This window comes from Triturus cristatus, chromosome 5_2, assembly GCF_964204655.1.
Source record: "Triturus cristatus chromosome 5_2, aTriCri1.1, whole genome shotgun sequence".
NCBI classification, from domain to species: Eukaryota; Metazoa; Chordata; class Amphibia; order Caudata; family Salamandridae; genus Triturus; species Triturus cristatus.
This window is the reverse complement of record NC_140588.1, coordinates 922862624-922886399: the sequence shown is the minus strand read 5'-3', so window position 1 is coordinate 922886399 and position 23776 is coordinate 922862624. Positions and strand designations below refer to the sequence as shown.

The 23776-nt window shown below is 42.6% G+C and overlaps 1 protein-coding gene across 5 annotated transcripts in view; it reads right to left on the bottom strand.

Annotated features, from left to right (window-relative positions):
- The window catches only part of GRIA3 (glutamate ionotropic receptor AMPA type subunit 3), a 1128422-nt gene that overhangs the window by 448252 nt on the left and 656394 nt on the right, over positions 1-23776 (bottom strand). The gene's annotated exons all lie outside the window — the stretch shown is intronic.

The following is a 23776-nucleotide window of genomic DNA, read 5'->3' as shown; positions in this document are numbered from 1 at the left end:
TGCATGTAACATGCAGAAATAATGCATATGCACCTATATAACGCATTTATGTGATAACGGATACATTATTTAGACCAATTTGAAATAGGTTGAAACATATGATTATAGAGCATAATTTCTACTTTTGGAATAGGTAGATTAATAAAATTAGATTAAATACATGTACATGCTTAATTGCATCAAATTAAAAAGTTCGGACACATTTCAAAGTGCGAACGGCAAAAAACATTTTCAAAAGGGGGCTGATTATAGAGGTTTCTATACAATGGTGTCCCCTATTTTTATCACTTCTGTTTCTTTGTTCTGACGTTTGTGAAATGAAGATCAACATATGCTAAAATGTTACAACCAAATGCCATACTTCCACTTTGAATTTCTGTTTTTTAACCATATTCCACATTCAATAGTTGGTCAGTTCCCGGAACTTTACAAGCTCAGAAATCAGAAGTCTTAACTTAGGCGACTGTCCTTGGGGTTCCCTTCACTTGATCCAGTGGGTCAGGATGTGCTCACCCTGCCACTTTATTAGGCCTCTCTATTTTTTAGGTTGAGCCTGGACAGCGCTTGCGCTGTTCTGCAAGCCATGCTGTATTGGAGTATGTACTTGAAGCCCCGCCCACTCTATTTGTTATTGGCTTGTGGCATCGTCCTTCGTAAATGCTGGCTTCTGATTTGTTATTAGGCTTGTTAGTCCGCCTTGTCTTCATTTGTAACCTACCATGAGGCTTGGCCCTTTTACTTCGCTTGTTACACAGTACGTCTTCTTTATTCTGTAAGCCCTATTTTCTTTAATGAGTTTCTTTTACTGCAGGAGGGCTGGAGGGTCTCTCCTGTGCAGTGTGACCACTGACTTGTTTATTTAACTCGTAGCAAATGGGGAGCTCTTCAGGGCCATGGGAGATAACGATGCCTTCATGAATATGGAAATTCAATTGGTCTCGCATTTGCAAGAGTTTAAGCTATTGGCATTGTAAATGACAATGCCGTTTATTTATGTTTTAAAAACCAAAGCATAAATAAAAGGCATTGTCATTTACAATGTCAATAGCTCAAACGCGTGTAAATGGAGACCTATTGCATTTTCATATGATTGTTTTTTGAGGACACGGGGACTGTGCTCTTTGCCAATTATTGGTGACTGCAATAAAGCATTTTCTTTTGCAGCAACCCAATCAGAGCCTTCATGTTCGGGTTCTCTGTTTTGATCCCACAAATCACAAAAAGGATGACAGGGAGAAAAGCTTATTCTTCCAGTTGGAATGCTTTATTTTTTAAAACAGGGTCAGCAGACTGTCTTTGAGTCCGAGCTTGAGTGTAGTTCATGAAATAACGGTCATGCTATCTTCAATTTCTAAGCCTTACAAGCACACCTGATACTTTATTTTAATGCCAATTTCTTGACTTCTTAACACATTTACACCAAACCAAGCAGAGGCACTTCCTTGAGCTTTTCCTTTAGTTGAAAATTACAACACAAGCGGTTTGGAAAGTCATAGCTATATACATTACAAGAGGGCGCCTGTAGAAATTAAGGCAACATTCACAATAGGTATTAGTTAAAAATAGGAGCAAAGAGAGGGGAGGCCAAGCAGTGTGAAAGTAGGTCATTTGTTCATGATCAATAGTTCAGGAGTTTCAGGAACTTCTGAAAGAGTTAGTTTGTTTATAGTTTTCTGCAAGTTGAGACAGGGGTGACATTCTCACCCTAATCATAAGTGAGTGAGCGAGAATGTGCTGGCTGCATAGACCTCATACCATGGCTGTTCGCCACGCGTAGCTGCGGGTTCTGCTCTTCCTTCCATGCAGTGACTCTCAATGTGTTTACATTGTTCGCATCCACAGTGGTGCTCATTGATGCATGAAGTGAATCCATTGTGTGTCGCACAAAGACTTCTTAATTAACTGGACAGAGAAACAGATGTTGCCAGGACCAACATAATACATCTCAATATGCACTCCTTTTGTGTCATAATCATTACTAGGACAGGGTTGTTCCATAACAATGATTCACATTTTCAAATGCTGTGGCATACTCAACAATAAATACATTACTACTATCTCATGCATATCACATCTCATTACATGGCACATAAACTGTAATTATTGCAATCCATGTCATAATATTTTCATTAATAACAGAACATGTATTGGTAAAGTGGACCGTGGGGTATCTTGTATATGAACGGCAAATGTTTTTTGTTTCCCAATTCAGTGGTACTCATTTTCTCGACCTCAGGAGGGAGAAAGGGTCAGAGGGCACGCCAGGATTTAAACTTGTGAGCATGACGTCAAATGCAAGTTCTTGCAGTGCATGCATTAATCCAATGAGTCATCTGACCCGGTTTTAAAATTAATTAATTTAAATTGTAAGGGCAGATTTAGTTCTTATATCTGTAAATTTCAACTATAAAGGAGGCAGACAAAGATATTGATAAAATCGATAAAAATATTAGGACTTCACAAGTTGCCTCAACTGAGGTTCCACTATATTCTGTAGTGAACAACCCAATTCCCTATGGAAACCTCCCCGATACATCAATAAATTAGAAGAAAGTAACACCTTAATAAGTTATTTTAAACAAATGCCAAGACCTTCCACTCCTGGAGTCTACTCTAATCTGCCTTTTGACCTAAGACTGAAAGCAGTGGATCCCATTTCCAAAGGTGAGACAATCAGAGATGTAGGTCTACTGGTCTTACTGTGTTACTGTGCAATTCTCCTCAAATTATAGATCCTAAATCGTTACAGAGCCATTTCTCTCAAACAGCTATAGTCGGTAATCCATGCATCATGTTTCCTATATATAATTCCACATCGCTGTCAGAAATGCTGATGGAGATGCTTCCCGAATAGTTCCTGTTAGATGGCGTGTAGAGAGCCACACCAATAACCACTATCACTATCTTGCAATACTACTATGATACTCCTTCTACAGACGACCGGACCCCACAACATACTTTACCATTTCTATACCAATGACACCCATATGTGTCTGCCTCCAATTGGAAGAAAGTACTTGTTTAATGTCTTCAATCCATCATATCCCAGACAGCTTTGAATTGCGCCGAAATATTTAAGGTAGACAACAACAAGTTGCTGGAATTTGGGTTATCAGCGTTACACAGGGCTCAGTTTGTGACTAATCAAATCAGGAATTATAGGTAGGTATACACTCAACACCTTTATCATATACACTGTACAACTTTATCAGAAAGACTTTTAAAGGGGCCCTCTGGTGAATAAAGTCACAATATATTCTAAAACTCAAGCAGACACCATTAAACAAAGGAACATTCTGGAATGCCTATGGTTGGTGATTGTTAACTTTGTAGGCCTGGTTAAAGAGAACTGCTGTTTTCCCTCGATTGGATGTGGCCTTTACATGTTCTTTAAGAATATACGATATTACATCGCATGTGATACATCGCATGTCATTACAACGCGGTCGTAGCAACAACCGCTTTGTTACATCACATATCATTACAACGCAAGTCGTTACAACGACTTGCTGTAGGGCCGCTGGATGTTGGAATAGTATAATTTACTATTCCAACTCCAGTCTGTGCAACAGTAGGGAAGGTGTTGGATTTTAAATCCAACACCTTCTGCCCCTTACAGCAAGTCGTTGTAACTTGGTTGTAATGGTTTGCAATGTAACAACGTGATTGTAGTAACAACTGTGTTGTAATGGCATGCGATGTATCGGATTTCTCCCTTTCTTTAACTGTGTCAGACCTGGCAAGAGAGGGTGGAAAAGTAAAATTGTTCGAAAGCTTATTTAAGTGCATGGAACGTGAATTACTGCCTGAATTACATAAAAAAACAAGATATTTTTATGAAACAGTACAAAATGCTATTTCTTCCAGCAATTATATTTAATAAGTATAACTTTCACAGTGTCAAGCAAAACATCGAATATACAATTAATAATTATTGCTGCTTAGAAGTAGTGTTAACCCAGACAACATATATGTAGCATAGGGATCTCATGTGCAAAAGAACTGGCCGTGCCGACAACGGTAATGGCTATTCCAGACAACAACATTGCCAGACATTTTCACCCATACTGGAGTAGTAGTTAGTTGATGCCACCACTACTTTAAAAACTGAATTATCAACAAGAATGGAAGTTGAACCATGGGGACAATTCCTAGAAAGCCTCAACCTAAAACTAGACAAATATGGGAAAGAGCTACAAGAGACTAAACTACGAAAATTTAAGAGAGATACAATTGACTATAAGCTGAATGAAGTTTATACTTGGGCCGACGTTTATACTCAACGCAGATTTACCACCAAAAAAACCACCCAAGCATCATCAGAGGAAAGTGTTGTGTCCGACTCAGACATTGATACCCAACGAGCATCATTTAAAGCTAGCACCAGTTCTAAAACTACGACGAAAGCACCAGCAGAAGACTTACCAAGCGCAATACCCAGCACATCAGGTTCTTCATCGTCTTTTTTGGACTCCAGCAGAGAACAAGGGAGACCCCCAGACAAGAGTCAAACCAAAACAACCAGCGGTATCGAAAAACAAGGAGAGGAAAAAGACAAAGACAAAAGCAAAAAGGGTCTGAGGAGTCAAACAAAAGTCTCATCATAAACATCTCTTCCCTAAAATTAACATCGTTTGAAGAAAATGTCTTGAACAAAGGAATGTCCTTTGTAAGCACCTACAACAGCACAGAATTAGAGACAGAAGTAGCCCTTTATAAATTTATGAGAGTCTTGAGACTCCGTAATTTCTTCACAAATATTTGTCCCCAAGATCCAAAGGATAATTCTACTACAGATCCAACACTTCCAACCTTCAAACCCAAAAGCACTTTCGTCGCTCCAGCGTCTCACAAAACTTTGGACACATTTGAATTACTAGTACAACAAGATCTAAAAAAGATACAATATTCCAACAAAATCAAAAACTTGAGCAGAGCTGAAAAAAGTGCTTTAACTACATTAGCGAGAAACTCAACGATCACAATTTCGAAAGCAGATAAAGGGGGAGGATTAGTAATCATGAATTCCGAGCACTACCAAAGGAAAGTTCTCGAACACATTACTAATGAAGCTACCTACGGAAAACTTGACAAAGACCCTACAAAGGAAATTTCCAACAATCTCAATCTCATGTTGGACAAAGCGGAAGAATTTAATTGGATTGATTCATCAACTAAAAAATATCTTCGGACTGATTTCCCAAGAAGACCAAAAATCTACTTACTACCAAAGATCCACAAAAACCTGATGGATCCTCCATTTAGACCTATCGTTTCTGGATGTGATTCAATTTTTGAAAAACCAGGCAGGTTCATCGATAGATTCCTACAGTCATTTGTCCAGAACTGGGACACTTATATTGAAGACACCACGGACTTCCTGAGAAATCTACAAATGATTAAACACCTAAACACAGAAAATTGGATTTTATGCACTATAGATGTAGTAGCATTATACACCTCGATACCACATGCTAGCGGAATTGAAGCAGTAGAATGGGCTTTATTGAAACAAGAAAATACACAAATACCCAAACACTTCATTCTACAATTGTTGGAGTTTTGTTTACAAAACAGTTATTTTTGCTGGGATGAAAAGTATTACATACAATTAAATGGAACATCTATGGGTTTTCCAGGAGCGCCTGCATACGCTAACACGTATATGGCAAAATTTGAAAATGATTACATCCTCCGGGACCTTACATGGAAAGAAGGTCTCATATTTTTCAAACGTTTCATAGACGACATCTTCCTCATTTGGAACCAGTCAGAACCAGAACTTATCAACAATATACGGACACTCAACTTGATAGATCCTCGAATTCAATTTACTCACACAATAAGCCGTAAATCAATCGCGTTCTTAGATGTATGGGTTGACATTGGACAAGGCGAAATACAAACGAGTGTGCACAAAAAACCTACAGACAGAAATAATGCTCTGCTTTTCAGCAGTTTTCATCCTCCTTCGTTGATTCGGAATTTACCAGTTTCCCAATTTTTGAGAACTAAAAGAATCTCTTCTACAGATATGGCATGTGAATCCACATGGCATCAACAAATAAAGAATTACGCAGACAGAGGGTATCCTGAGAAACTCCTCATAGAACAACTCAACAAAGTTAAGATCCGACCTCGTGAAGAATTATTGAAGAAAATCCCAAAAGAGACAAGCACACGTACAGTTTTTGTTTCTAAATACTCTACAGCATCCAAGAAGATCAAACAAACTATAAACAAGCATTGGAACTTACTCCAACTAGAAACTGACTTCAAAAATCTCTTCAAAGAGAAACCATTATTCGCCTTCACAAGAGCCCAAAACTTGAAGGAACTACTATCCAAAAAACAAAAACCAACAAGGATTCTTGAACCAAGTAAAGGCACACAAAAATGCTGGAACTGCACACACTGTAATAATGTAATTACAGGCGACACTTTACTGCATCCATTAACGGGTGAAAAAATCAAAATCCACAGCAGCACAACATGCAACTCGGAAAATGTCATTTACACCATCAAATGCCCCTGTGGGCTATTATACGTCAGAAAAACTGAGAGGAAAATGAAAATCAGACTGACGGAACATAAAAGTAAAATACGTACTAAAAGCACGACGTCCAGTATAGCGACACATTGGGAGGAATCACAACATCAAATTGCCCAACTGAAATTCCAAATCATCGAAGAAGTACCAAAACACACAGATCGTGACAATTCAAAGTACCTCTTACAAAGAGAGGCATTTTGGATAAAGAAGCTGAAAACTCTTACTCCGCACGGACTCAATGATAAGTTTGAGATGGCTTGTTTTCTCTAAAAAACAACACTCACATATGATACTGGCATTCCGCTTTGGGATCCCGACTCAATCAGAAAGTACTCCACTTAGAATGCATTCCACCCACGTTTATCTCCTACCTGACATTACACATTCTAAAACACATTAGTTCCCTTTTGTCTGAATTTCCTTAGCAAAGGACTACATAGTTTTTTGTTCATTATGATGTATTGTATTAAATTGTTGCTGCTGCAAATGACCAGATAATTTACACGATTTGTAACACCAGAACATGTTTTGAATTGATATATTGTTGCCAAAGTTCATTGTGTAAACTATGTTTATTGACACTATTCTATGAAGCCAGGTAATGCAAATCCTGGCGATTACATAACTTTATTCATCCGAATCCATCACCTACAATCACATTCACCCACTGCAACCGCTCAGGTTCGTTTTTTTACAACTTTATCGGCAAACGACCCGTGCACGATAAGCACGTTCACAGTGCTTTCATTCAATTTCGTAAATCAGCCGAATTATCCAATAATGATTCTTATTAGATTTAATTTCCAATGAAGATTGTATATACACCTCATTGAAAAATTAATAGATTTTTTAGGCTCGCATCGATCATACGAGTAGCACTTGAGTCTCTCTTCCCGACTATGTTTTCTCATAGTCTTTTTTTAGTTTCTAAGCTCACGCTCGTAGCGCGACTATTTACTCACCTGAAACTGACGAGCTACCAACCTCGATCGAGGGCGCTCGGGGAAATACACCGCTCCACGAACGTTTTTCTGAATCGGTAAGCACATTCTATTTTTTGACCCCATTTCTATGGGTTTTCAGTAGCAGATTTGACTGGATTATAAGGTTTTGTCCTTCATTTCCAGATCAGCAACACTCAGCTTCAGTAACGGTTATTTACCGCCATCTGAATTTTCAACAACAAGGTAAGCTCCGCTTTTAAGCATCGAGCGTACCCAGATATAGTGCTTCATACAGCACAGTTAACACATAGTTTTTATTTTTGCAGATTTTTTTACGTTGCAACATGAACATTATGTAAAATGATACAACTATTCAGGTACGATATCGGGGTTCTTTGCATTATTTATTATCACTAACCAATAGTGAGATCAGTATTTCTTATATTTCCATTATTTTGAATCTTTTCCTTAGATACATGAACATGTAACTTATGTGAACTATGACAAGGTATCGTATACCTATTTAAATTTCAAAAAATACGACCTCCTGCTCACGCAACGTGCAGATTTTTGATATATACTCTCCTTTCTTTTCCAACAGTTTACCCCTGACGAAGGGACCACAAATGTCCCGAAATGCATTGGGTGTTTGAAAAGTTACGCAGATAGTTACTTGTGTCTATTACTGCATAAATGCATACACATTGAAGAATCATGTATTTTGTGTAAATTCACGTGAAAAATTGAATATGATTATTGTTTATTTTGATGCAAAATGAATTAAATGTTTGAAAAATCTCAAAGCTGTGCATATTGCAGTCCTAGTAAATTTCATACTAGGCCACCCCCTTTCTTACATAACACGTGCCACGCAAGCATAAGGCAATATTGCACGCCTACCGGTAAAATTCGTTTATCCTTCAAAATTCGAGTGCGCCCACCACCCATCTTTAACTCAGGAAAGCCCTGACATATCCCTGCAGATGACAGTTCAATGGTTGTTGACTTCACTAATGACCCATGTTTGAACAGGCAAACTCCACAAGTGACTTCCAAAATACCAAATGACCATCCTTACGTGGTATAAAACTTTGCAGCGAGAATATTAACTAGAGACATTTAAGGAATCTCATCACACCATCCTTGGATGCTCAGTATTTTAAAGGGGCTTCCCATGAGGTTTCTCACTCTGAGGACTCAGAGGCCGTGTACCTATGCCTGATGTTTTTACTTCTACCTCAATATATTTCTATTGTGAACAGAGGCATCTATCCTTTGGAGAAGATGTGTGTAATGAATAGGCAGAGAAATTTAAAACCACAATAAGGTCCTTGCATCCTTAATCTAAGCAATATAATTTATCTTAATTTCCTCAATAGCTTTAAAGTTAAGGACATCATTTGGGCATTCATTGAATGAGATATAGTGTTAAAAAATAAAGCTCCCAGTTTCCTGTTTTTACTGATTTTTACAGATAAATACAGACAGAAAACAAGAGGTTACAGATTACTTTCTGCATAGAACTTTTCCCCTGTGCAGATTTTACTTTTTGGGGGAGCCAGAGGTGTGATTGGAGCAGATTGCTGTGTACACCTTATTCACAGAGGGATGCACTGTAATTTGTGCCTGATGACCTTCTGTAGCCCTGTAGTAGTCCAGGTGCAGCACAGAGCTGCTGCAGTAAAGGGGACAATTTAGGCATGGGGTAGAACACTCGTCTGCCTAAATTGCTCCCCCTGTACTGCTGATGTACTATATGAATGTGGAATGTGCAACTTAGGCAAGGGGTGGAACTGTGTCTGCACTGCTGTGACTATGCTGCTCATCCATTACATGAATAGAGGCCAACTGACCTGCCCAAGCATTGGGAGCTGGAGCTAGCTGACTTCAGCACGCCCAGGTTTCTAAAGTGATGAAATGCAAGCAAAGCAGTGGACCTGCACCTGGTGGTTTGTTCGTTGTGCATGCAGGGCTGGGTGAGAAATGCAAGCAAAGCATCAGTGCTCACCTTACAACCTTCCCTTTCACCGCAGGTCCAATTCGTGAATCAAGATGCAATCCCAAGCATTAGCAAGCCAATGGGTCTCATCTTTTAGACCTATTGGCTTTGCCAACACTGTCTGGTTGGTGGTCGGGGGTTGCATGGGGGAAAGTACAATAGGGAGAGAACAACATGGAGTGTGGGGGTGTTTTCAGGGAGAACGCACTTGAGAGAGCAACACAGCATGGGAGGGTTATACTCACATGAGAAAGAAAGCTACGTGGAAAGTAGGAGTAGAGAAGAGCACAGGAGGGAGAGAGCAACATAGAGCATGGCTGTGGGGTGTGGGAGCACAGGTGGGAGAGAGCAACACGGAGCATGGTTGTGAGGCGTTTTCAGGGGGTAGCACAGGATGGAGAAAGCAACACAGAGCATGGTTGTGAGGGGTTTTCAGGGGGAAGCACAGAAGGGAGAGAGCAACACAGAGTGTGGTTGTAAGGCGTTTTCAGGGGGAAGCACAGGATGGAGAAAGCAACACAGAGCATGGTTGTGAGGGGTTTTCAGGGGGAAGCACAGAAGGGAGAGGGCAACACAGAGCGTGGTTGTAAGGCATTTTCAGGGGGAAGCACAGGATGGAGAAAGCAACACAGAGCATGGTTGTGAGGGGTTTTCAGGGGGAAGCACAGAAGGGAGAGAGCAACACAGAGCATGGTTGTGAGGGGCTTTCAGGGGGAAGCACAGGAGGGAGAGAGCAACACAGAGCATGGTTGTGAGGGGTTTTCAGGGGGAAGCACAGGAGGGAGAGAGAAACACAGCTTGGTTGTGAGGGGCTTCCAGGGGGAAGCACAGGAGGGAGAGAGCAACACAGCTTGGTTGTGAGGGGTTTTCAGGGGGAAACAAAGGAGGGAGAGAGCAACACAGAGCATGGCTGTGAGGGGTTTTCAGGGGGAAGCCCAAGAGGGAGAGAGTAACACAGAACATGGTTGCTAGGGGTATTTGGGGGGTGGAGCACAGGAGGGAGAGAGCAACATGGAATGTGGTGGGGTGGTTTTAGGGGGAAACACAGGAGAGAGAGAGCAACAGAGAGCACAGACAGCAGGGGTGTTGTGTTGGTGGGGGAAGCACACAAAGGAAACAGCAACATAGAACTAGCTGGGGAGATGCACACAAGGAAGAGAGTAACATGGAGCACAGGGTGGCACATGGGAGAGGGAAAAACCCAGAGAATTTGGGTTTTTGCGGAAAGAGATGCACACAAGGTAAGGAGCAATACAGAGCACAGGAGCAGCACGATTGCAGAGGAAAAACAATCAGAAGATAAAGCTGGAAAACAGATGCATTCTCATGGAGAAAAGAAAAAAGGAGTCCATAAAAGTGAGTAGTGGAAGAATACAAGTCAGCCAAGCAAAAGGGTGGTAAAGAGGCTATGATGCAGGGGACAGACAAACACAAGATAGACAAGATGGGGCCAGTAAAGCCATAAAAAAAAGAAACAAATGAGTGACTTATAAAGCCAACTAATGGTAAGCTGTTAGCCCACTGTAAGTTCACAATATGTCTTTCACAACCAGACAGCTTAATTGTCTGGCAGGCAAGGCCTAAAAAGCATGTGCCCATTGCAAGTGTGGGGTCTAGTTACTGCACCCTTGGCCCATAACCTGCAAATGTGCATTCATTTTTCCTGAAATACTAAGAGTGCAAAAGAGCCCAAGTGGTAAATCATTGGGTTAAATTCAGTAAATGCTAGCTTTAATTTCAGTTATTCTTAGATGCAAATTTGAATCTGATGCTGCTCCATTACTTCATGGCACTCTGGGAATTCTGAGAAGCATGGCTCATGTGTATCTGCCTAAAGGGTTTCCAGGAATTTTACACTGTGCTGTTCTCAAGTGGAATATTGCCAGCTATGGATGTGTGTCATGAAATGTGTGTGAGAATTGTGTTGACAGGTGGTATTTAGTAATTTATGAGATATATTGCAAGGCAGAATGGAGGCAGTAACAAACATACAAGTGCATCAGCGCACAGGGCTCTGTTGACTTTTCTTTTGTGCACCTACTGGCGACGGCAGCTGAAGAAGCATGACACCCTTATGTTGCACTATAGACTGCGCATAAAAGTTGTTTACATTTAGTAAGGAAACTGGAAAATACACACAGAAACATTGATGTTTCTCACTCCTGGATCTGCATTTTTTGTTTGTACAGAGAAGATCTGCATATAAGACCCTTCTCCTGGTAACAGTGACTTTTTAGTTTCAATTAACAGAAGTGCTTAGTTGGTCAAAAAAAACTATAAGGGTGAGATCTCAAAGTTTTGCCCAGAATCCCGCGGCCGGCACTTTTAAAGATTGGGGTGCCAAATACTAGATTATGTGGTCTTGATACCAGCGGCGGCTACTCTGCTAAGGCAGATAAGCGTCGTCCCACTCGAAAAATAGAATGATGATAACAGAACGTTATTATCATTTTTTTTTTTTGGTATTGGCCCAGTTTTGTTTAAGGGGTTCAGGGCGGGGCTGGGCTGTCAGCCAGCAGGGGGAGGAGTGGTATGTGCACTTAAATGCGCAAGGCTATTTTGCCGGCCGTCTGAGGCTGTCCAAACCGTCATGCACTTTACATGTTCTCCAAACAGGCTGTAGTACAGCCTGGGTGGAGAACATGCCCAGGCTCCCACTCCCTCTCTGAGCACCGAACAACGGTGTTCAACCCAATTACAACGCTGCTATCAGCATTGTCGTGATTGCCCAAGGGGAGTCTGAGAGCTTGGGTGCTTCCTGTTCCTGCGTCGTCTATGGTAGAAGAGCGGAGGAGAGGCGGCGGCCAGGTAAGTGCAATTTTCTTTCTTTTGTTTTTACACCCCCCGCTGCCCCGTCCCTGCCTCACCACCACGGCCCCATAGCAGCTGCCATTGCTGGATACCACCTCATGCTTGTTTCTTCCACCACCTGTCGGTGCCTACCCCTTTATATGAGTCTACAGATTCCTTTTCATCCCTATTTTCCTTTTTTGTCAACGCTTCTTAGTCTTTCTCTTCCTCCTTTTTCCCCCGTTCGTATTTTTCACTCTGTTGCTCTGCAATAAAGTCTGATAAGGAATAATACGTGCCTGGTGCCCAAAATGAGTGCCGTTGGACCCCACCTGCAACCACCGGCTCAAATTAACCACTAATTAACAGCCAGGGCTCCTTCATACTCTTTGCTCTATAAGAGGTACAGTACATCCCACATCTATGATGGACTGCGTTATTATGCTATGTTAATGTCCTCTTATACAGCGCATGTATCGCTACAACGGTAGCTTCTTGGCGCTAAACACAGGTGTATTTAGCTAAGAAGCACCAGACAATCACACTATTTACCTAACAGTTCAGAAATATGGGTGCAGAGGAGGCTAGCACTTTTTGAAAAGCGCTGTGATGTCCATATTTGCACTATATATTTACAGGGATTAGCAATAGTGGTTATTCCAACAGAAAAACTAGGGCCTCGCAATATTTGAAACAATGTGTGTTAGTGCACGGGTTACTTCACTGTGCCCCGCCGCACTTATAAAATGATTCAGCCCTCCCCCACAACTTCTGCTCTAAAATTAGTGGCATGGTTGGAACACCTGTTAGATACCCCACCAACAACGATGCGAGTGATTGCACCTGCATTAAAGAAAACTCAACAAAACATTTGTTTTTTTGGCCAAAATCAGTCTCGCACAAAACCATTTCTGCAGAGGTGAGTTGTCTCCGGTTGAGAGGATTGAACATTTGACCGCCAGACTCTATAATTTCCTTTAAAGGTTGTGTTTGTCACACTGTGTTCCATGGTGCAGCAAAGCCATGACTGGAACACTTATGCAGCACTAGTGGGGGGTGTCTGACTCACAAGCACAGCAGCAGGAAGCGAGTAGGGCAAAGAAGGATACAGACTGAAACTTGAATTAAATAAGACTGTGCATTTTCCAACAGAAAGCAGTGATATTCAACTCCTTTTATAGGTATGTGAAATGTCCTTAGGTCATGCTGTAACTATCATGAGCAGCTGACACACAGATTCACAGCCTGTGATGATGTTTCAAAATAACATTGTTTTTGTGCAAGCACATATTGTATTTTATATAGTAACAAGATGTAAGCATATAAGACTCTGGCATCAAGAGATCAGGAATCGGATCATAGACAGGGTGTGGTGTCGCATTCTAGTCTCTCGATCACCACATCACTTTTGCACGGCCATAGACAGATACAATTTTTTTCAGAGGAAACAAAATGACACGGAGACAGTGGAAGATTATGTGGCGGCACTAAAAAAACTGACAGTAAATTGCAAATTTGGACACCTTCATGACAATTTAGTACGTGATCAGATTACAGTGAACACTAATGTACAGGAGAAATTGTGGGTTTGTGGGGAAGCACCCCTTAACGAAATCATAGCAATCGTAAAGAAGGCAGAATTATTTAAAAGATGTGTGGTAGCGGCTAAGAAGGAAAGTGAAAATAAACCCACTGTGTGACAAACCTGCCTCCACTGCAGGGACTAACAATAATAGTAGGAGGCCCATGAAAAAGTATGCAGGACCCAACAGAAACCCTACTGAGAAAAAGGGTTGTTGCTGCAAATGTCAGACTCACATGGCTAATGACAGAAGGTGCCCTGCGTTCCATATAAAGTGCTCATTTTGTGGTGTTGTACTTTGGTAAAGTCTGCAGGTGGAAGCCCATCCATGCCACAGTCAAATGCGTCATGCATGATTCAGATGATGAGGATGGGGAGGGTATTGTTGAAGATGATTGTATTTTGTGCATTGATGAACATGTCATGGGTATTGATTGCAATAGCAAGAAAAAGCCTTCCTGAATGTTGACCATTGGAGGGGTGCAGATATCCATGGTAGCGGACTCAGGTTCCCCAAATACTATCATCCAAAGGAATATCTGTGAAAGGGACTTTGTCAACACCATAGGGAGCAAACTACACCCCACCTATGTACATCCCGTCACCTTCACAGGAGAAAATATCCCAGTGGTTGGGTACCGACAACTTAGGTTTGAATTCAAAGGGAGAGAGACCACAGACAAATTGTACGTTGCAGAAAAGGGGCCTTCTCTCCTAGGGTGGGCTGACCAAGGGGCATTAGGCATCCAACTCAACCCAAGCGGAGAAACACAAGTACTCATGACAGATGGCCCACCCATGCCTGATGAGAAAAAATTGAAAGAAGAGTTTCCCGAAGTCTTCAGTGGGATCATTGGGAAGCTTTCAAAATTCACGCACAAAATCCTGCTAAAAGAAGGCATCCTACCAGTCAGCCATAAAGTCAGGAACATTCCGTTCAACTGTAGGGAAGAGGTGCAGCTTTAGTTGAAGCGCTTGGAAGTCAAAGGCATCATAGAAACTATCGAAAGCGCCGAATGGTTGGCACCCTTGGTTGTGGCACGGAAACAGAGCGGGAAGGTGTGTCTATGCATAGACCTTAGAGAACTGAAGAACAACATAATCGTGGACAAATTTCCGTTGCCAAGGATCAATAAATTGTTGGCCCAGACCAAAGGAGTCAAGTGGTTCTCTGCAAAAGACCTTACAGCGGCGTATCACCAAGTATCGCTTCACCCCTCACGCAGGAAGTTGACCTCCTTCATCACTCCATTCGCCTGCTACAGATTTCAGCGACTGCCATTTGGCCTGGCGTCAGCTGCGGCGGTATTTCAGAAATTAATGCATAGGTTATTCAAAGATATTGGTTTGATTTGATTTGATTTATGAATTTATTGAGCGTGCGATTGCCCATGGGCGTCTTGGCGCTGGGTAGATGCAGAGAATACCAGGGATCTGTCAAGACTAAGATCTAACCGGAGGTAAACAGCCAGGTTTATATCAGCGGCTTCTTATATTTCCAAGACAATGTCCTCGTCATGGGGAAGGAGAAAGCGGAACGCGACGACAAACTGAGAACAGTGTTGCAGAAACTGTCAGCAAATGGACTCACGGCAGAACTGGAGAAATGCAGATTCGGCCTACGCACCGCAACATATTAGGGGCACGAGATCAGTGACAGAAGCATCTCTCCAGGGATCTCTCCAAAGAAGGCTAACGTAGAGGCCATCGTGTCCCCACCGAAACCACTTAACAAGGATGAGGTGCGATCATTTCTGGGATTAGCAGAATTTTACAGCAAATTTGTTAGAAATTTTGCTGCTAAAACACACGGTTTGCGCCAACTATTAAAGGAGAGGAACACCTTCAGTTGGACGCCAGAGTCAGACAAGGAATTTGAAACCATCAAGAAGGACATTTGTGATGCCATTCCCCTGCACGGATTCGACAGCTCTGCTCCCAGCATATTGACAAATGATGCCAGAGAGAAGGGATTAGGAGCTGTCCTGTCCCAACGATCCACGGATGGCACAGACACCACCATAGGTTTCGCATCACGTTCCCTCGCACCTAATGAGGTGAAGTTCAGCGTCATTGAAAAAGAAATGCTGGCGTCCATTTGGGCCATGGAAATATGTTTGCCAGTACCTCTGGAGCTCCCGGTTTACCCTAAGAATGGACCATAAGCCGTTGATTAAAGTCCTCACATCCAGCGGTCATGCGAGTGCTACCCCACGCATTACCAAGTTGATGCTCAGACTATTGGATTTCGTCTATGACGTAGAGTACCTGCCGGGAAAGAAGAACAAGGTGGCGGATTACCTTAGCCGTTTTGCTGCCATGGAGGGGGCGCTAACACAAAATGAATGGGACGAGTACAATGTAGCATTCACGACATAACAAGAGAACATCATCAGTGAACAGGATTGGGAGACAGCCTACGACAAGGATCCCAAACTCTTGCAAGTGAAAAGGTTCGTTACACAGGGGTGGCCCGAAAAAAGGGACATGAAAGATGACCTCAGGAAATATTGGGAGGTGCGTGATGAATTATCCATCAGCGACGACACCATATTTCTACTAAGAGGAGACAAAGTAATTCCCCCGAGAGAGTTAGTGGACCGCTTCCTCCACATAATGCATGAAGGGCACCTGGGAATCATGAAATTGAAGAGGAGAATGAAACTGTCGTACTGGTGGCCAGCCATCGACAATTACGTGGAGAAGTACGTGAGTGCGTGCGAGCATTACGCCAATGCAGACAAGTCGCTGACCATGCTACGACCCCCTGTTGGAGAGTTCACCACTCCCAACAACCCCTGGGAGGAGTTGTCAATTGACATTTTGGGCCCTATCCTAGACTCGTGAGGGGTACCCAAATATGTTATTGCTCTGGTGGACAGATATTTCAAGTGGCCGGAGGTAGAAGTACATGAGAAAGTGGACACAGACGCTGTCATCTCCTTTCTTACAAATGCATTCTTGAGGGAAGGTATTCCGAAAATTATTATATGTGACAATGGTCCCCAGTTTACTTCGGAGAAGTGGACGGCCTTCATTAGGAGGAACGGAGTCCTGGCAAAACACACCCCAGTGTATCATCCCGCAGGTAATGTCCTAGCTGAACGGTTTAACCGGGTGATCATGGGTTCCATTCAAGCGGCCATCAGCGTGGGCAAGAAATGGGAAACGGAAATCAGAAATACGGTGTGACCATATCGCATAACACCCACCCAAACTGGATACAGCCCGTTCAAGATCCTAAGAGGTAGAGAACCGTTCACAAGAGATAACACCGTTTGGATGAACCTTAAACTACAAAGTAATGGTCACCAGCAGTAGTCAGTAGCAACATGGAGAAGGCACAGAAAATTTACAAAGACAACTATGATCGGAGGCATGGAGTGAAAGACGTCTTCCTAGCAACGGTGGATTGAGCCAGAGTAAAACGCGGCACCTTAGGCAAGAAAGGTGACAGCAAGTTCAGCAAGCCCCTACAAGTCAGAGAACTTTACTCACGCTCCGCCTTGCTGAGCGACGGCAAAGTGTGGTCGCAAAATAGAATGGCCAAGTGCAACAAAGTCATCAGATGGAACAAGGACTGTGCTACCACAACCACCGGATATGGTGGGTGGGAGACCGACAATGAGGAAGATGGTTTCGCCACAGGTAAACAGAGGAATGGCGCGCTGAGGAAGACAAGGGGTGATGCCGGTACCACAGTAGAGACAAATGACTCTAATATCACGCAGCACACTCCACCTCAAGAAACCTACGACACAGACAACCCAGACATCATGCAAGGGACTTCCACCTCATATGACAGGGGCCAGGAGGGGAGCACTACGGAGGCCAGTTCCCGCAAGGAGGAAGCACACAAGTCCCAGGTCCCTCTCACATGCACCCGCACGGGCAGGTTAGTGATGTTACCCAAGAAATATAATGAGTTTGATATGTAACTCACACCCTTCTTACCACCTCGCAGTCACAGCATAGTGACTTTCTTTCTTTCTTTCTTTCTTTCTTTCTTTCTTTCTTTCTTTCTTTCTTTCTTTCTTTCTTTCTTTCTTTCTTTCTTTCTTTCTTTCTTTCTCTCTCTCTCTCTCTCGCCTCATGCTCAGAGACAAGCAGCAGTTGTTACTTTTGTTCTTCCGTGGCTCCTCCGTTGAGGCGCCTCCTCGCTCATGCAATGGGTAGATGTATTGTTCAGTCAACCTATTTCCTACGCAATGTGCGGACGTATTGTTCAGGTAATCTTATTCATTGTTGCTAAGGGGGAAGATGTTTGGTGTCGCATTCTAGTCTCTTGATCACCACATCATGTGCCGCTATGCCTTGTGGGATAGATGGGACAGCATTGTGTAACGGGGCAATGGTAGCAGTGGATGTCCCGCTCTCCCTCTCCAAATAAAGAAGAACTTCTACACCTCCAGTTTGCTTACGTCTCGTTTATGGGGGAAAGTCCCGACATTACACTGAGCACCTGTGTTTGTGTCTTTTCACTTTCTAAAGTGCACACATTTAACTCATATTTGCTCCAAGTTGGGGCATCATTATTAGATAGCAGACCCTGGAAACAAAAGAGGCAACACCTGCTTACTTTTTCCAAGCTATGCAATCTGCAGATTATACACTGCTAAATTCTAACTTAAATGTATGCACTTTAGATCCAGGACATGCATGAAACATGCACTTGGCTCTGCACTGCGCCAGCGCACCCGTTCATGATACACACTTGGTTTACTTCACTCACCTCACTCTCTCTTGAGTTGCAGTTCAGCAGGATAAATTCCATTTTGCGTTTTTACCTTCGTACTGTGACCTGTGTAAACCCACCTTCTTTTCATTTCCTGCGTTTTCCATTTTTATATGCTTTCATTCTTTTCGCTGCATATGGTAATTCAGATGCTAAATGTGACTTTACAGGTCCATGGTTTATAGCTCTCAGATCTTCATTTAGATGAAATGTGCCATTCTTTCTGTGCATGTTATCTGTGGAACTATAACCATAAAAGGCGGCTAGTAAAGATCATACCAGACAGTAGCAGGGATGACATTGTGGTTGTCTGTGCCTGTAATTGATGCATACCAAAGCCTACTAGTCTTGCATAGCAGCAGCATGGTCATTGCAGACTATTCAGTAATCACATTTTTGCCCCAAAAAGGTAGTGACGTGCAAAGCTATTTTTCTCGGTTTCCCCGTTTTTCAGTGTCGTTAGCCTGGGCCAGTTTTTCATATTATAATAAGAAGATACATTTCTGCAAAGCCAAACACGAACAGTTAGTGAAATTCACTATATGTACATTTTATTCAGGCAGGAAAATGTATGCGGAGTTTTACATTTTGCTGAGCTAATCTATACACAATTACATTAAAGAGCAGTTCAATAAGATTCATGACTGGTTCTCCCTCCTGTAGGTTTCCACCAGTGTTTGCAGTAATGTTTCGACAATGAATAGAATTCCAAAGGATTCCAGAACTCCGAGTTGAATCTGCGACCGTCTCAAATTCCCTGGAGGATTCCTGGAATTTAATTGTGCATTCAATTTTACTCACCCAGTTTACTATTTGTATGCATCCATACATGCAAAACAGACATGTCACTGTAATGTAAACGATTTCTTATTTTTTTCTCCCAGCGCAAAATATTTTTCCTGTGGAGAAAACCCTGTGAGGGGGTGTTTCTTCCCCATTCCAAGTTTGAATACTTCTTGAGCAAATTATTTGCAAACTTGCCCAGGGTCTGAGGAATTTTGCAAATATTTGTGAATACCAATTTCACTGCATGTCCTTTTGAGCATAATTGCTTTCACTATACTTGGCAAATTCACGTTTTGGGATTGCAAGCTATGAGTTTAAGCTTGTAATATAAACAAATTTCGCACTTGTGTTCAAATTAGATGTGCAAATGGCTTTGAAAATCAACCCCTACATGTTGTTTAAAGGAGATCTTCTGCTAAACCATTTTTATGGTGAATAAAGACATATGAATAATAAATCATGTCAAAAGAAACAATTTTTCACACAGGTGTTCCAAAGTGAAAGACTTTGAAAAGAACACACAGTTGCAGAGTTTCTCATTCATATGCATAAATGTTGTGGGAAAAAAACCTTTGGAACTTCGTACAACCCTGTATTTACCATTGTCTGTGGCAATCAATATTCATGCTATTATCTCTAGTGTTTTTTAAAACTTAAAATAATAGGGATTATTTTCTTTCATCAATAATTACGACCATCCTACCACAAGTAAATGTTCAATGTAAGGAATCCATTTTCTGACTGGCCAACATGCCTTAGGTTGAATTGCACAATGTAGCACCAAACTTAGGGCCTGATTATGAGTTGACTGGCAAATCCATGGTAGAGAGGAGGTGGTGGGTGGTCCAAATGCCGCATTACGAGTCCGGTGGTTGGATCACTTTGGGACAGCCGCAACCTCCAGGGATCCACTACCCCAGGCAGTGGTGCAGCAGTGTGAGGATGCAAAAAATGCTTGGCGGGCCGCTACCACCCAGCCAAGCATATTATGAGTTTCCTCACTGCCAGCGGTCTCAAGGCAGGGTTCATGCCATGAAACTGCTGGCAGTGAGGAAACTAAGGTGGCCCTAGAGGTCCACCTGCTACCTCAGGCCATGGGGATGCATGAAAGGGGTTACATTGTGTGCCTCCTTGTCTGCATGTATGCCCAGTTCCTGCACCGCATGTACTTAACAGTCCATGCCGTGCAGGAACTTGCTTTGGCATTTTGATTGCAGTGCCTTTTTTAAAGGCAACGCTATGGGAATGCCAAAGGACCACCCACCAGACAACAAGAAAAATATGTAATCTGGCGGGCGGGCGGGCGAGCGGTGGTCGTGTTTGGTGAAGCAGGCTGTGGTGTCCTGCCCGCACCACCAAACTCGTAATCAGGCCTTTAATATTAGTTTATCCTCAGCCTTGAGGGAATGATTCTGCAGTCAAAATTTCCCCGTTTCAAATATACAGAGAGGCCCAGCATTAGATGTGAAAAAAATCAACTATTTATTGTAGGTAAATATTTTACTGTTTGGAATACACATGTTAATATTTGGGGTTAGGTCTACCAACAAGCAAGGTATTTCCCTTACATACTCTTTCAAGTATAGAAGAAAGTGATGGATGGAATGCTTGAATTAATCTCAATAATCACTCAGGACCTCATCTGAGTCCATTGTTATTTTTCACACCATGCCACTTCAGCTTGTACCCAGCCATTTGCAGATCAGTTTTGACGTGCTCCTCTGTAAACAGTTCCGCCTGAGTTACCAGTTCAGGGTCTCCCTTAGCTGGAAAACAAGCCACCCAGAACCAGTTTCGTCCTAGTTGGGATGCGGCAGAAGTAATTACCAGTGTCTGAGATTAATTCATGCATTCCATCCATCACTTTTTTTTAGATTCTTAAGTGTGTCGCCCTAAGTAGGACAGGCATAACCAGTCGTGGGCCCTGTGCACACTGTATCACTGGAACCAAGCTAAACCTGGCTGATGAACCCCTTACTAGGGCAAAATCTTCAGATCCTGTACCATAAAACTGGTGGTCACTATCCTGTTGTCTTATGGGATAAAAAGAAATGACACTGCTGTCTCACTTTATAGGAAGACTTTTATGTAAGTACCCTGAGAGAGCTCAACTTCCTTCCTTGGGATGAGTAAGGATGTGACTAATGGTTCCTGAGACCATTCCAGATCTAATCCAGGCCCTTAAAGTACACTCAGCAGTAAGATGGTCACACTTGGGATCAATCCAAGGTCAAAGTCTTCAGTCTTGAGATTCCTATATAAAGTCAGCGCCTCATGCCCTCTCCCTGTGGTAGGTAGCTGGACCACGACAATCCGCACTGACACCTATGTGGGTAATTGCTGACATTGTGCAAACTGGTGAAATTCTCCTACTCACAGGCTGGCAGACAGAGGCACACAGCGGTATGCTGCAGGAGACCCTCCTTTCAACCACCACAGGGGCACACTTTGAGACTGATCCAAAATCTCAAAGCTTTCATCAAGAGCTTAAACAGTTGTGAACAAGGGTGGCCCACTAATGTGAAGTACAGAACTTTTTATGGTATTGATCCCCTACTTCATCCATCAGAATATCAGCAACAGCGTCAGGTAAGTCCGGAAAATGAACTAATACACAATAGACTAAAACACTGATCTCCACTTTGGTCTGCATTACTTGCAAAACTGTATACATGTTTTATTTTTTGAAATATTGTTAAAAGAATATTGGGATACTGATGCAAGTTTAAATAATGAAAAATGATTTAAGACAATGGTGTTGATTTAAAAAATGATGTAAATCTTTGCTTGTGTAATTCATCAAACAAGCTACTTTAGCACAGAAGCAAAAGCATCAACAATTAGTTATCAGTGCTGCTTGAGGAAGGTCTGCTGCTGATAGAAAGGCAGGATGGATGTGTGGGGAAAAAGTGTTAAAACTGTTGAATGAAATGTGAAATTGTCACAATGAAGAGCTGGGAAGAGAGAAATAGAAAATACATTCTTAGTGAGCACAAAGGGGATTACTAATCAGCTGATGCATATAAACAAGACAGAAAACTAAGACCAGGGAGACTGAAAAGAAAAAAGGAAACTGTTGACAGTCAATATAAGTGCGGTTCTAACAGCGCAAATACAAATCAAACACCACCACTAAAAGAACTATGAGAATTAGGGCCAGATTAAAGTCCATCAAACTGACGGGCTGCTCTATTTGGAGTCTGCAGATCATAATGTTTCTGCGAACGGTGCCCCTGCTGGTGAAACCCTTACACAGATGGCCTGACAGACTTGTGGCCGCTGGTGTAAGTACATGAGACAGTCCAACCTATTTACAGCAGATGACCTGGTGTACTTTTCTTTGTCTTCCAGATTGCCAGAAAAAGCCTCAACGAAGAATAACTCTATCCCTATAGTGTGAACCCCAAAAGTCACTCAATTAATTCTGAGCTCAAGGCCTTGGCAGCTATGTCATATGTCATAGTCAGACAATGCAATGTGTAAAGTATTTATGTAGTACCAAAATAGTAATAAAGTCAAAAGCCCAAACAATACAAATGTCAACAAGAACTAGAAAAATAGAGTATATTTAACAAGCAAAATGACACCAAAATGACAAAAAAAGCCAATAAGGAGAACAGGAGATTTGAGTTTTTAAAGGTCTAAGTGAAAATAGCAGAAAAAGGTGCTAAGCACCAATGATAGTCTACAGTCACAATAGACTGGAACTTAGGTGCACTTTGAGGCCGACCACAATGGATTCTGTGGTTGTATACAGCAAGTGGGACGGTCTGCCAAGACTTTTACCTTCCAACTTAGGGGGTGATTAGGATGGCGGGCAGGCTTTAGTCCTCCCGCCACCCTCGCGGTACTGGGACCGACCGCCAGATGTGCAGCGGTCCCACACCACTAATTAGGATGCGACCGCCGCATTTTTGACATTGTGGAATGCGACGTGCCATGGTGTGCATTTCCATGCACAACGTGGTAGGCACCGCGCGGTGCTTGCCACCTTGTGCATGGAAATGGTACCCCCCAAATGCAACCCCCACCCACCCCGGGGCCCGCAACAGGACACCAAAGCACATCCCCGCCAGCCTTTCCATGGCGGCATCACCGCCATGGAAAGGCGTTCCACCGCACTCATCATAATATGGATGGCAGTGCCTGCTAGGCACTGCCACCATATTGTGGCCCAAGTCCGCCCAGCGGAAAAGCGGCGGATGCACTTTGCATCCGCCACAATACCCCCTGCCATTATAATATGGTGGGGGTAAATTAAATAACTGTACGATGCGGGCGAATCACCACCGCCGGGCTGGCGATGGCGATCCGCCCGTCATCCTAATCACCCCCTTAATCTGCAAAATGGAAGTTAGAACCCATGTGGGGCAAAGCAGTTGGCTGT